This window comes from Erinaceus europaeus, chromosome 9 (genome assembly GCF_950295315.1).
Source record: "Erinaceus europaeus chromosome 9, mEriEur2.1, whole genome shotgun sequence".
Classification (NCBI taxonomy): Eukaryota; Metazoa; Chordata; class Mammalia; order Eulipotyphla; family Erinaceidae; genus Erinaceus; species Erinaceus europaeus.
In genome coordinates, this window is record NC_080170.1 from 15,255,322 (window position 1) to 15,268,545 (window position 13,224).

Genomic DNA, 13,224 nt, shown 5'->3' on the forward strand with positions numbered 1-13,224 from the left:
AATATAAATAAATAAAAGAACATTTTTTTAAAGAAGTAAAATAAGTATACGTTTATTGACCTTTTGGGTCCCTTCTATGGAGAATATTCTGTTCATATCCTCTCCCCATTTTTAGATGAGGTCATTTGAAGCCATAATTTCTTTCACATGGTTATGTTACAAATGTAATTCACGTATACCTGCTTATTTGAATTGTTTTAGACGTGAAAAATGCTCCATGTCTTTGATTGTCAGAGAAATGCAAATAAAGACAACAGTGAGATACCACTTCACTCCTGTGAGAATGTCATACATCAAAAAAGGTAGCAGCAACAAATGCTGGAGAGGTCTGGGGGACAAAGGAACCTTCCTTCCACTGCTGGTGGAAATGTAAATTGGTCCAACCTCTGTGGAGAGCAGTCTAGAGAACTCTCAGAAGGCTAGAAGTAGATTTACCCTATGACCCTGCAATTCCTCTCCTGGGAATATATCCTAAGGAACCAAACACACCTATCCAAAAAAGATTTGTGTATACCTATGTTCACAGCAGCACAATTTGTAATAGCCAAAACCTGGAAGCAATGCAGGTGTCCAACAACAGATGAGTGGCTGAGCAAGTCGTGATCTATATACACAATGGAATACTACTCAGCTATTAAAAATGGTGAATTCACCTTCCTTCTTTACACCATCTTGGTTGGAGCTTGACGAAATCATGGTGAGATAAGTCAGGGAAAAAAAGGATGAATATGGGATAATCTCACTCATAGACAGAAGTTGAAAAACAAGATCAGTAGAGAAAACACTAAGCAGAACTTGGACTGGAGTTGGTGTATTGCAACGAAGTGAAAGACCCCAGCAGTGGAGAGGAGGGGAAAAGTGAGTCATTTTGTGCAATGTTTTGTTTTACCACCAAAGGAAGAATAAGTTGCAAAATAAAAACAGAATTTTGATGGTATATGGATTAGTTTGTTTGGATTTACACTCAGAACTGATATTGCCCAGTCTAAAAATAAACAAGTTTCATGTCCATAAAAAATGTATATTAAAAAAAAAGACTGGTGTGTTGCACCAAAGTAAAGGACTCTAGTGGGGGTGGAGAGTGTTCAAATTCGTGTTCACAAAGGTGGAGGAGGCCTGAAGGAGAAGGAGGTGTTAGAATGTTTTTACAGAAAACTAAGAAACTTTACAAATGTGCCAAGAACTGTATTTACTGTTGACTGTAAGCCATTAATCCCACCAAAGGGGGGGGGGGGAAAGGACACTGATAACTTGCACTACTTCAAGAATCTCAAGCCTGTGGGAACTATGAATCCCAAAAGAAGTTGGTGAAAGTGCCCCCAGACAACAACTTGGATCCACCTGCATATCAGATTCAGGCGGGGGGGGTGGGGGAGAGAAAAAAAAACTAGTATAGCCACAGACCCTAAAATCTTCCTACTAGCTATCTACAAAATGGAGGACCCTCCCCCAGCTCTTCATCTGCATTGTTCCAGCCTTTAGGTTTATGACTGGTCAACAATTTGTTTGGCTTTGTATGTTAACGCTCTTTTCAACCACCAGGTTCCAGATGCTAGCAGGATGCTGACCAGACTTCCCTGGACAGACAACTCCACCAATGTTTCCTGGAGCCCTGCTTCCCCAGAGCCCTGCCCACTAGGGAAAGAGAGAGACAGGTTGGGAGTATGGATTGACCTGTCAACGCCCATGTTCAGCGGGGAAGCAATTACATTAGCCAGACCTTAAACCTCCTGTATCCCAAAATGACCTTGGGTCCATACTCCCAGAGAGTTAAAGTATAGGAAAGCTATCAGGGGAGGAGTTGGGATACAGAGTTCTGGTGGTGGAAATTGTGTGGAGTTGTACCCCACTTATCCTATGGTTTTGTCAATGCTTCCTATTTCTATATTTTAAAAAAGTTGGTAAAAGCGATAGACTTCTCAAAATGCTTTCGTAAACAAATATATATGGTTGAAAAGTAGATCAGGGGCTGTGTGGTGGTGTACCTAGATGAGTGCATACATTACAATGAGCAAGGACCTAAGTTCAAACCCCAGGTCCCCATGGGGGGGGGGAGTCATGCTCTCTCTCTATCTCTCCCCCCCCAATCTCACCTTTCCTTCTCAATTTTTCTCTGTCTCTACCCAAAATAGATAAACAAAACATTCTTTAAAAGGAGATCAGTTCGGGGCCAAGCAGTGGCGCACCTGGTTAAGTACATATGTTACAGAGCTACAGTGTGCAAGGATCTAGGTACAAGTCCCTGGTCCCCTGCTGCAGGGAGAAAAGCTTCACAAGTGGTGAAGCAGGACTGCAGGTGTCTCGATGTTTCTGTCCCTCTCTATCTTCTCCTCCTCTCTCAATTTCTCTCTGTCTCTATCCAATAATAAATAAAAATAATTTTTAGGAGTCGGGCAGTAGCACAGCGGGTTAAGCGCAGGTGGCACAAAGTACAAGGACCGGCACCCCACCTACAGAGGGGTTGCCTCAAAGGCAGTGAAGCAGGTCTGCAGGTGTCTTTCTCTCCCCCTCTCAGTCTTCCCCTTCTCTCTCCATTTCTCTCTGTCCTATCCAACAACAATGACATCAAGTAAGCAGTACTCGGATAAACAAACAAATACACCTTAAAGGTATCTGCCTGAACGCAAGTTAGACGCAGTCTCCACGCCTTTCAGACTCTGGGGAATTAAAAGGTTAACTCATGGGAGTCGGGCAGTAGCGCATATAGCGCAAATTGCAAGAACCGGCTTAAGGATACTGGTTCGAGCCCCAGGCTCCCCACCTACAGAGGAGTCCCTTCACAAGCAGTGAAGCAGGTCTGTAGGTGTCCATCTTTCTCTCCCCCTCTCTGTCTTCCCCTCCTCTCTCCATATCTCTCTGTCCTATCCAACAACAACAGCAATGACAATGGCAACAAAATGGGAAAAATGGCCTCCAGGAGCAGTGAATTCATAATGCAGGAGCCGAGTCCCAGCAACAACCCTGGAGGCAAAAAATAATTACTATAATAATAATAAATTAAATTTTTTTAATTTTAAAAAAAACATAATGGTAGTTCAAGTTACCCACATCTGTAGTGTCCTGTTGGCAGTTAAGTCATATTTCCTGTTAATTCTAATAGGGACATGTATCCTGCATTTATTCATAATGTAAATATTTGATTTCTGTGAATGACTAGAAAAATGGGGGTTCTGGGGACTGAGCAGTAACAAAGTCGGTTAAGCACAGGCAGTGTAAGGCACAAGGAGACCAGCTGAAGGATCCTGGTTCCAGCCCTTCAGGGGGGTCGCTTCATAAGCAGTGAAGTAGGTCTGCAGGTGTCTGTCTTTCTCACCTCCTCTCTATCTTCCCTTCCTCTCTCGATTCCTCTCTGTCCTATCCAACAACTACAGCTGTAACAACAGTAACAACCACAACAGGGGCAACAAAATGGGAATAATAGCTTCCTGGAGCAGTGGATTCGTAGAGCTGGCACTGAGCCTAGTGATAACCCTGGAGGAAAAAAAAGAAAAGGAAAGAAAGAAAGAAGAAAAACGGAGGTTCTGTTCTTTTTTATCCCCCCATTCAAGTTCATCACCCCTAAATTAAGCAAATTCTTCATGAATTCTTCTTCTCCTTCAAGGTTGCAACTACCAGCAGTGGACCATAGATGACGCCAAAACCAAAGCGCTCGATCTGCTTGTCACCAGGCCAGCCTTTTTTTTTTTTTTTTAATATTATTTATTTATTTATGAAAAGATAGGAGGAGAGAAAAAGCCAGACATCACTCCAGTATACGTGCTACTGGGGATCAAACTTGGGATCCCATGCTCAAGAAGCCAATGCTTTATCCATTGTACCACCTCCTGGACCACACCAGGCCACACTTTTCAGACAGAAAGACAGAGACAGCTGTAGAGAGATAGAAAGACACCACAGTACAGAAGCTTCCCTCAGCAAAATGGAGGTTGACCTTAAAACTTGGTCTTGCTCATGACAAAGCAAATGGACTAAGTGAGCTATCCTGCCAGCCCCTTATCTATCTATCTCCTCTCTCTCTCCCTTTCTTTCCCCCACTCCCAGATATATAGATCCAAAAGTATGTTTTTATTTAATTTTTAACATGGAATGCCATATATTTAGAGGGCGGGGAGAACACTGGGGTCTGGAGCTCAGGCCTGGGTCATGCACAAGACAAGACAGCACACTACTCACGTGAGCTATTTCACCAGCCCCAGACACATTTTTCTAATCCAAATGTAGGCACTCGCTATGGGCAAAAATGGTCCTGCGTAATTGGAAAGTGATCAAATTAAAACAAAAAAATACTCAGCAGAGACCAGCTCTATCTGTTTTAAGGCCTGAAAGACTCGCGCTCCGGCTTAAAAGACACAGCTGTGTGCAGTTTCAAGAGTCACGTGGCAGTCTTTATATTAAGAAACCGAAAGAGTCGGGCGGTAGCGCAGCAACCAGTGCACGTGGTGCAAAGTGTAAGGATCCCGGTTTGAGCGCCGGCTCCCCACCTGCAGGGGAGTCCCTTCACAGGTGGTGAAGCAGGTCTATAGGTGTTTATCTTTCTCTCCCCCTCTCTGTCTTCTCCTCCTTTCTCCATTACTTTCTGTCCTATCCAATAATGATGACATCAATAGCTACAACAATAACATTTTAAAGAAAAAAAAAAATCGAGAACAAGTGCACCAGGACACAACAGGAATCCCAATGCAGTTTGTTTTGGCTCCAGTGACCCTCCTGCTTTATAAGGAGTCTCCCACTCACCCCAGGGTGACAAATCATTTTCTAGAATCTGAGAAGATTTAATTGCCAGAAGATCTAAGTTTTAAAAAGTCTGACTCAGATTCACACCTACAACAAACTGATAGCTTTCGGTAGAAGCATACTATGCAGGCAGGGAAGGTAGAATAATAGTTATGCAAACAGGCTCTTCTTTCTGGGGCTCTGAGGTGCCAGGTTCAATCCTCCCCCCCCCCCCACCACCACCACCATAAGCCAGAGCTTCGCAGTGCTTTCCCCCACTTGCAGCCGGAAAGCTTTGCAAATGGTGAAGCAGTGCTGCAGGTGTTTCTCTGTCGCTCTTCCACTCTTTCTCCCCCCTCTCATTTCTCTTTGTCTCTATCCAATAATAAGTAAATTTTAAAAGAAAAAAAAGAAAAGGAACTGCATTGCCAGGGCAGTCCAGAGTCGGACTCACACTCGTGAGGTTGGTTCCCTGCACTGTGCTCTTGTTCTCACTCCCTCTCGCATTAGTAAGTGAATAGCTCAAATAAAGAACAACAGATTAGCTCAAACTCATCAAAAATCGAAGTCTGCCTGTGAATTGTGAGTTTCCTAGTGACTTGATTTTTTTCCCTGAATTTTCTTTTTAATTAAAATATATTTGTCAGATGGGGGAAGATAGTGCAATGGTTACACGAAGAGACTGTCCTGCCTGAGGTTTCAAGATTCCAGATTCAATCCCCCCACACCACCATATGCCGGAGCTGAGCAGTGCCCTGATAAAAGAAAAAAATAATAATAATAAAGTGAATTTTTTTTAAAGTGTATTTGTTTATAAGAAATGGCAGGAGGGGCACGTATTACCACAAATTGTGAAGCAGTATTGCAGATGTCTCTCTCCTCTGTCTCCCCTCCCTCTCAATTTCTCTCTGTTCTATCAAAATAAAATAAATAGTTTTGAAAAAAGATTTAAAGAAAAAGGGAGAACCAGAACATCACCCTAATACATGCAATACTCAACTTTGAACTCAGGACCCAGTGCTTAAGAGTCTAATACCTTGTCCACCGCACCACCTCCTGAGTCACATTTTCTCTTCTTTCCTTTCCTCTTATTTTTTATTTATTTAATTTTTTTTTTTTTTTTTTTTTTTTAGCTGGATGTTTGCTTTTGTAAAGGAGGCAGGTGTTGTGTCTCTGTAGTGTGTGATATCGAGTGTTTTCTGGAAAGGAGACCGCCGCCCACCCCCGGCGGGTCAGGCCAAGTTTTTCAAGGCAGCAGGCAGCCCTGGTGGAAGCCTCGGACGTGGGGACCAGCGTGGCCGCTGAAGCGTCACTCGTGCCTGAGCCTCTCCTGCGAGTCCCTCCTAGTGTCCCCGTCTCCCAAAAGGGGGGGGAGCAGGAGGCAGGAGTTTTTGAAAGTAACAATTGAGTTCCAGACCCCGGTTCCCCACCTGCAGGGGAGTCGCTCCACAAACAGTGAAGCAGGTCTCCAGGTGTCTATATTTCTCTCTACCTCTGTCATCCCCTCCTCTCTCAATTTCTCTCTGTCCCATCGGGAAGAGAAAAAAAAAAGGGGGGGGGGAGGTCACAGAAGCAGTGGATTCGTGGTGCAGGTAAGGAGGACCAGCGATAACCCTGGAGGCAAAATTAATTTAATAATATAAAGTAAGTAACAGTTGGGAGAAAGGGGACTTAGTTTTCCCCTTTCGTTTTTTAATTTGTAAAATTCACAGGCGCTTGGGCTTCACTTTGGGAAACTGGGCCCGCGGGGTGCGCCCCCTTCTCTGGCTGCGGGGTGTCACACCGCACACCCCGGTGCCCTCCGCCCCGGTCCTCGCCCGGCCGGGAAAGGCGGTGTCAATTCGGCTCGCTCCTGCCGGGGAGCGCACACGTGCCCGCAAAGCCGACAGAAATGGCAGGTGTTCTGAAGCCAGACTGAGACTACATCTCCCTCGCAGAGTCTAAAGTAACCCCGAAACCAGGAATTTCAAGAAATAAAAAAAGGGGGGCTAAAGAATAAACTTGTTTCCGCCCGGTTTCGAACCGGGGACCTTTCGCGTGTTAGGCGAACGTGATAACCACTACACTACGGAAACGCATATGCTGCTGGGCTCGCAGAAACACTATTGACTCTTAGTGAAGCCTCCTAGCGCACCTACAGACGTGCAGTTCTAAGGGTCCAAAAGAACCGCCTCGGTCCCGGGACCAACGGACACTCCTGCGGGAGGATTCTGCCGCCAGTCTCTGCTCGCCCTCCTCGGCTCACCCCCGGGGGACTCACTCTCGCACCTGAGCTCCGTCCCGATCTCGATTCCCCCCTCATCGAACACTTGGTGCTGCCCAATGTTCCCTCCCAGGACCCAAACAAACAGTCCACGTCACGGCAAATGTGGCTAGTATTAAAGTGAATGAGGGGGAAAAAAAAAAAAAGAATATGGGAGGAATAAAAGATGGGCTCGTCCGGGATTTGAACCCGGGACCTCTCGCACCCAAAGCGAGAATCATACCCCTAGACCAACGAGCCGGCCTGGAAAGCAGGCTTTGACTCAATCCCTGATCTGATTCTCCAGCGGTGTTTCTGCCCCTCCCAGAGTGTGCAGCTTTATTTCTGGAATGCCTCTGGATTTGGGGTTCCCATCCAGGGGCGAACCCGAGCTGGCGCGTGCGCGAGAAGGAACCCGCGCGCCCCCTGGATGTGGGAGTCCAGGGGCGCCTGCTCCAGGGCGCCGAGCTTTTCTTCATAGGCATTTGCAAAAACATTCGGGAGATGGAGGCAAGTGTCGGGTGGAAACGAGAGGACCCACTGGCTGCGCTGCTTGGTGCTCAGCCTTCAGGCTCGCGCGGTTCCCCAAGAGCAGCCACTGCACCCCAAGAACGGAATCCTCGTTCTCCCTTCCACACATTCCCCCGAGACTGCCCTAGAGCAGCCACCACACCAGCGGTCCCGGGTCTCCTTTCAGTGACTCTCCGGGCTGCTCCCCCTGCACCCCGACACCCAGAGCCGGGGGGAGGGGGAGGGTGGGGGGCTGTGCGGCTTGCACCGGCCCGGCGGTCAGCACCTGCTGCTCCCCGCAGGAATCATGACCTCCAGACACCCACGACACCCGGCCTGAGGCCAGAACTTTTATCAACTTCACCGCCAATCTTTTTTTTTTAATCAGTTTGTTTTGCAGAGGTTAGTTATAAAATGAATGATAGTATCTTATTTATTACTTTACCAGAGCACTGCTCATTCTGGCTTATGGTGATGCAGGGGAGGGGGATTTTTTTTCTTTTTTTCAATGCACAACTATGGTGGTGTGGGAAACTGCGAAAACGCACTCTGTCTACGCCTTAAAACAAGGACTGAGACACTGAGACTCATGAGCAAGGAAAAAGCTTTACATGTATATATATATATATATGCAAGGGTGTAAGCCATGTAAGCCAGCAAGTACATCAAGGGCAATCTTCAGGGTCTTTTTATACATTACCTAGGACATGGGAATAACCTGTCTTTTTCCCATCTGGCAAGAGGGAATCGGCTCACAGTCTAACCATATTCGGGAAAAGGGGATGGGAACCATGTGAGAAGTGAGTGAGGAGGGGGCGAGGAGTCTAAGCTAACATTGGAGAAAAACAGGGCATGGTTGTAGTCAGATGGGATCGATAAACATCTGCAAACAGATGGGCTGAATGAATAAACAGTGAAAGGCTACAGCCAAATGGGCCGTTTCTCACAGTGGCCTCCTGGCTTGGGCTGACTCACGCGGTTAAATGAAGTCAGGTTTACACAGCGATCCCAAAGCCGCAGAGATGAGTGCGGGTGCTGCGCGACCCGCAGGGACAAACCCTAGGGGGGTACCCGGGCCTCCCGGGGTGCCACCCACAGGGACTCCTGGCCCGGGTTTGCCGAGTCTGGACTTTGCATCGGGACCCGAAGCGACTCGCCCAGCAGCACCTGCCCCACGGGGAGGCCACCCGGTTACTGACCCCACACTGGGGGGAGCAGGGGCGAGCTAGGCGGGGCTTACACACCGGCGCCCGCACCCCTGTCCGGAGCAGGAGCCCCCCAGGCTGCGGCGGCATGGAGGTCCACAGGTGGGCCCCACGCAGGAGGAAGAAAGTAGAAACGAGGCGAACCTCTGACCCGAGTGGGGCCACAAAGGGGTACCTGAGGACCCCCCACAAAAAAATAATAATAATGCCTCGAGAGCCCATGTAGGGAACCTGGTGGAACTACGAACGAAAGACAGGGGCGAGGGGGGATCTTAAGGCAAAGGAGCTGAGATGAAGGCGACGACATGAAAGGACCACTGGGCAGCAAGCACAGAAGTAACAAAAAGAGCGCAGCCCTACAAGATTATGCCTCTTTATAAAGACCGAAGAAATGTGTTTTATATGTTCCACTTATTTTTCTAGATATTTAGAAAAGAAAAAAAGCGAGCCGAAGGCCCCAGCGAGATTTGAACTCGCGACCCCTGGTTTACAAGACCAGTGCTCTAACCCCTGAGCTATGGAGCCAGCTGCGAGCTCCCACTCCGCGTAAGGTTAGTTGACGCTACCAAGGCCGGCGCCGCGCAGGCGCAGACAATCACCGAGAGGCGTTAGGTGAAAGGCGGGGCCGGCATTTGTCAACCGCTGGGGACTCCTGGCCACCGCCTCCTCGCCAGCGGAGTCACCAGGTTGTGAAGCTGTGGGCTGAGCTTGAAGCCCTCGGAGCAGACGGGGGGAAAAACGTCTGACGCTGCGCGCTCACAGACCCGCTGGCCACCGTGGGACGAAGGCGAAGCCCTATCCGGCGTGGCTTATTTGTGGGCGTGGCCTGTGAGTGACACGCGCCCGGGAAGGACGATGGGCGGGGCGGGGGTGGGATGGGGAGCTCAGGGTCAAGGCTCCCTGGGACCATTTAGGGAAAAGGTGTCACTGGGCCTGTCCTCCGGAGAATCCAGATCTACGCTGACCAGGTGGGGCCTGGGGTGCCCTGAGCCATGAGGAACATGAGGGAGAGGTATAGAGATTGGGGAGAGATAGCATAATCTCTCTCTCTCTCTTTTTTATTCATGAAGAAGATAGGAGAAAGCACCAGACATCACTCTGGTACATGTGTGCCAGGAATTGAACTCAGGACCTCATGCTTGAAAATCCAATGCTTTATCCACTGTGCAGTCTCCCAGACCACAGTAGCATAATCTTTATGCAAAGAGACTCTCCTGTCTGAGGCTCCAAGGTCCCAGCTCCAATCCCCACCACCACCATAAAAATCAGAGATGAGGGAGTTGGTGGTAGCATAGCGGGTTAATCCCAGGGAGAGGAAAGCGCAAGGATCAGCTTAAGGATCCCAGTTCGAGCCCCCGGCTTCCCACCTGTAGGGGAGTCGCTTCACAGGTGGTGAAGCAGGTCTGCAGGTGTCTTTCTCTCCCCCTCTCTGTCTTCCCCTTCTCCCCATTCCTTTTTTTTTGTAATTTTATTTATTTATTTTCCCTTTTGTTGCCCTTGTTGTCTTTTTGTTGTTGTTGTAGTTATTATTGTTGTTGATGTCATCGTTTTTGGATAGGACAGAGAGAAATGGAGAGAGGAGGGGAAGACAGAGAGGGGGAGAGAAAGACAGACACCTGCAGACCTGCTTCATTCACTGCCTGTGCAGCGACTCCCCTGCAGATGGGAGCCGGGGGCTCGAACCGGGATTCTTATGCTGGTCCTTGAGCTTTGCGCCACCTGTGCTTAACCCGCTGCGCCACCGCCCGGCTCCCCTTGTCCCCATTCCTTTTTTTTTTCCCCTTTGTCCCCATTCCTATCCAACAAGGAGGACAACAATAAAATAAGAGCAATAAATAAATAAATAAAAATCAGAGCTGAGGCTGAGTAGTAGTCTGGTTTAAAAAAAAAAAAATCTGAGGAGAAGGGGACTCAGAGCCAGGTCCACATGTGAGGAGGTGCTGGACATGGGCAGAGGACTAGGTCAAAGCTAACCCCTGCAGTACCTTAGGGCCAGCCTTGACTCTCAGGATAACAGGGTGGGTCAGGACCCCGAAAGGTCTAAAGCTGGAGGCAAGGAAGAGAGGATGACAACCTGGCAGAGCTCAGAAACACGGAGGCTATAGGAGGTGCACCTTCTCCTGGTGGCCTGGCAGGCCCCATGGTCCCTGCCAGGCCCCTGGCTGCACTCTGGTCTGATGCTGAGGAGCCCAGTGAGTCTGGTGGCCAGAACCTAAGCCCTAAGGGCTGTGCAGCTCACACAGGCCTGAGACCAGTGGGTGGTGTCTGAAGGACCCAAGTTAGACTAGTCATTGTTCTCACAGAAATATTATGATGCCCAAGTTAGACTTGTCATTGTTCTCACAGAAATAGTATAATGACCAAAGATGGAAGAGGAAAATACACACGCTCACACATACTGTCACATCCAAAGTCACTACATTGCCTTGGTGACCAAGAGGGATGATCCCTGACATGCCTGTGCAGTCACTATGATTGTATTAGGCATTTAGGTAGTTAGTTATTCTGTAAGCACATACACTCTGATAGACCTATAGTCATACTCACAAACACACAAATTGAAAATAATAGTCCTCTGATCTGGTCCTACAAGCACCTCTGTCACCTGACCTTCTATGACCTTTGGTCTATGTTGCAATACTACAACAGAATTATTAATGATCGAGAGTAATTGTGATGGTGAATTCAAAAGTCCTACAAGGTCAAATTACAGTAGGATGGTTACATTACAGATAATTTAATTAGCAAAAGAGTGTTAAAAATGAATTTTCCTGTGGAAGTCAGTGGTACTCAAATATATGGATTAGCTACAATGTTCTAGAGCTAATTTCTTTATTATTATTATATTTATTTATTTATTTATTGGCCTACAGTGCTATTGCTGGGGCTTGGTGCTTGCATTAAAAATCCACTGGTCCTCGTGGCCATCTTTTTTCCATTGTTGTTGTTGGATAGGACAGAGAGATATTGAGAGAGAAGGGGAAGACAGAGAGGGGACAGAAAGATAGATACCTGTACACCTGCTTCACCACTTGGAAGTGGCCTGCCTGCAGGTGGGGAGCAGGGGCTCCAATGGTGATCCCTAAACTGATCCTTAAGCTTCGCAGTAGGTGCACTACAGCCTGCCCTCCCCCCACCTTTTTTTTTAATATGTGTTTTATTTCTTTATCAGTGAGAAAGACAGGAGGAGAAAGAACCAGATATCACTCTGACACATGCTGCCAGGGGTTGAACCCAGGGCCTCATGCTTGAGAGTCCAATGCTCTATCCACTATGCAACCTGCCGGACCACAGGTCCGGCCCCCTTTCTAGAGCTAACTTGTACAAGACATAAGATTTCCATCCGGAATGCTGCTGTGGACTTAAATGGGTCTGTCCCCAATCCACTAGATTCTGATTGCCTGGTGGATTTGCCTATAGAACAGTGTCTTGGGGGCTGGGCAGTAGCACAGTGGGTTAAGCACACATGGCTCAAAGCGCAAGGACTGGCTTAAAAGATCCCGGGTTCGATCCCCTGGCTCCCCACCTGCAGGGGTGAGGGGTCACCTCACAAGCGGTGAAGCAGGTCTGCAGGTATCCATCTTTCTCTCCCTCTCTCTGTCTTCCCTTCCTCTCTCCAACAACGACAGCAATAACAACAACAATAAGAAGGGCAACAAAAAGGGGGGAAAATAGCCTCCAGGAGCAGTGGATTCATAGTGCAGGAGCTGAGTCCCAGAGATAACCCTGGAGGCAAAAAAAAAAAAAAAAAACGAACAATGTCTTGTCTGCTGTATTAGAACCTTCTATGCGGGGACAGTGTGCTGATTTATACAACCCAGGTTTGAACCATCCCCACTAGTGGAAGCTTCAGGCTATGGTCTCCTCTCTTTTAAACCAGAGCACTGCTCAGCCCAGCCCTTGGGAGGATTGAGCTATCTACCCCCACCCCGTTTCTTTTACTTTTTTTTTTTTTTTTTTTTTTTACCAGCGCACTGTTCACTCAGCTCTGGCTTATGGTGGTGTGGAGGATTGAACCCAGGACCTTAGAGCCTCAGGCATGAGATTCTGTTTGCATAATAATTATGCTATCTCCCCCACCCTTCTTTTACTCAAAAAATAAAGAAAATGTAAGGGGGTGAAGGTGGTGGCACATGTTATAATGCGTAAGTACCCAGGTTCAAGCCTCCGGTCCCCACCTGCAGGGGGGAAGCTATGCCAGTGGTGAAGCAGGGCTGCAGGTGTCTCTCTCCCTATCACCCTCTTCCCTCTCAACTTCTGCCTCTATCCAGTAGATAAAGATAATTTTTTAAAAGGAAGTCTTTAAACAAATGAATGGTATTAAAAAAAAAGAAAATGAGGATCCCAGTTCGAACCCCGGCTCCCCACCTGCAGGGGAGTCGCTTCACAGGCGGTGAAGCAGGTCTGCAGGTGTCTATCTTTCTCTCCTCCTCTCTGTCTTCCCCTCCTCTCTCCATTTCTCTCTGTCCTATCCAACAACGACAACAACAATAATAACTACAACAATAAAACAACAAGGGCAACAAAAGAGAATAAATAAATAAAATAAATATT

The 13,224-nt window shown here is 47.7% G+C and overlaps 3 non-coding genes across 3 annotated transcripts; all 3 read right to left on the minus strand.

Moving 5' to 3' along the window:
* Positions 1-6,715: 6,715 nt before the first annotated feature.
* TRNAV-AAC (transfer RNA valine (anticodon AAC)) lies at positions 6,716-6,788 on the minus strand. The gene has a single exon. It is a non-coding gene; the product is annotated as a tRNA-Val (tRNA).
* A 356-nt stretch (positions 6,789-7,144) lies between these two features.
* TRNAP-UGG (transfer RNA proline (anticodon UGG)) lies at positions 7,145-7,216 on the minus strand. The gene has a single exon. It is a non-coding gene; the product is annotated as a tRNA-Pro (tRNA).
* A 1,906-nt stretch (positions 7,217-9,122) lies between these two features.
* TRNAT-UGU (transfer RNA threonine (anticodon UGU)) lies at positions 9,123-9,195 on the minus strand. Its single transcript has one exon. It is a non-coding gene; the product is annotated as a tRNA-Thr (tRNA).
* Positions 9,196-13,224: the final 4,029 nt, after the last annotated feature.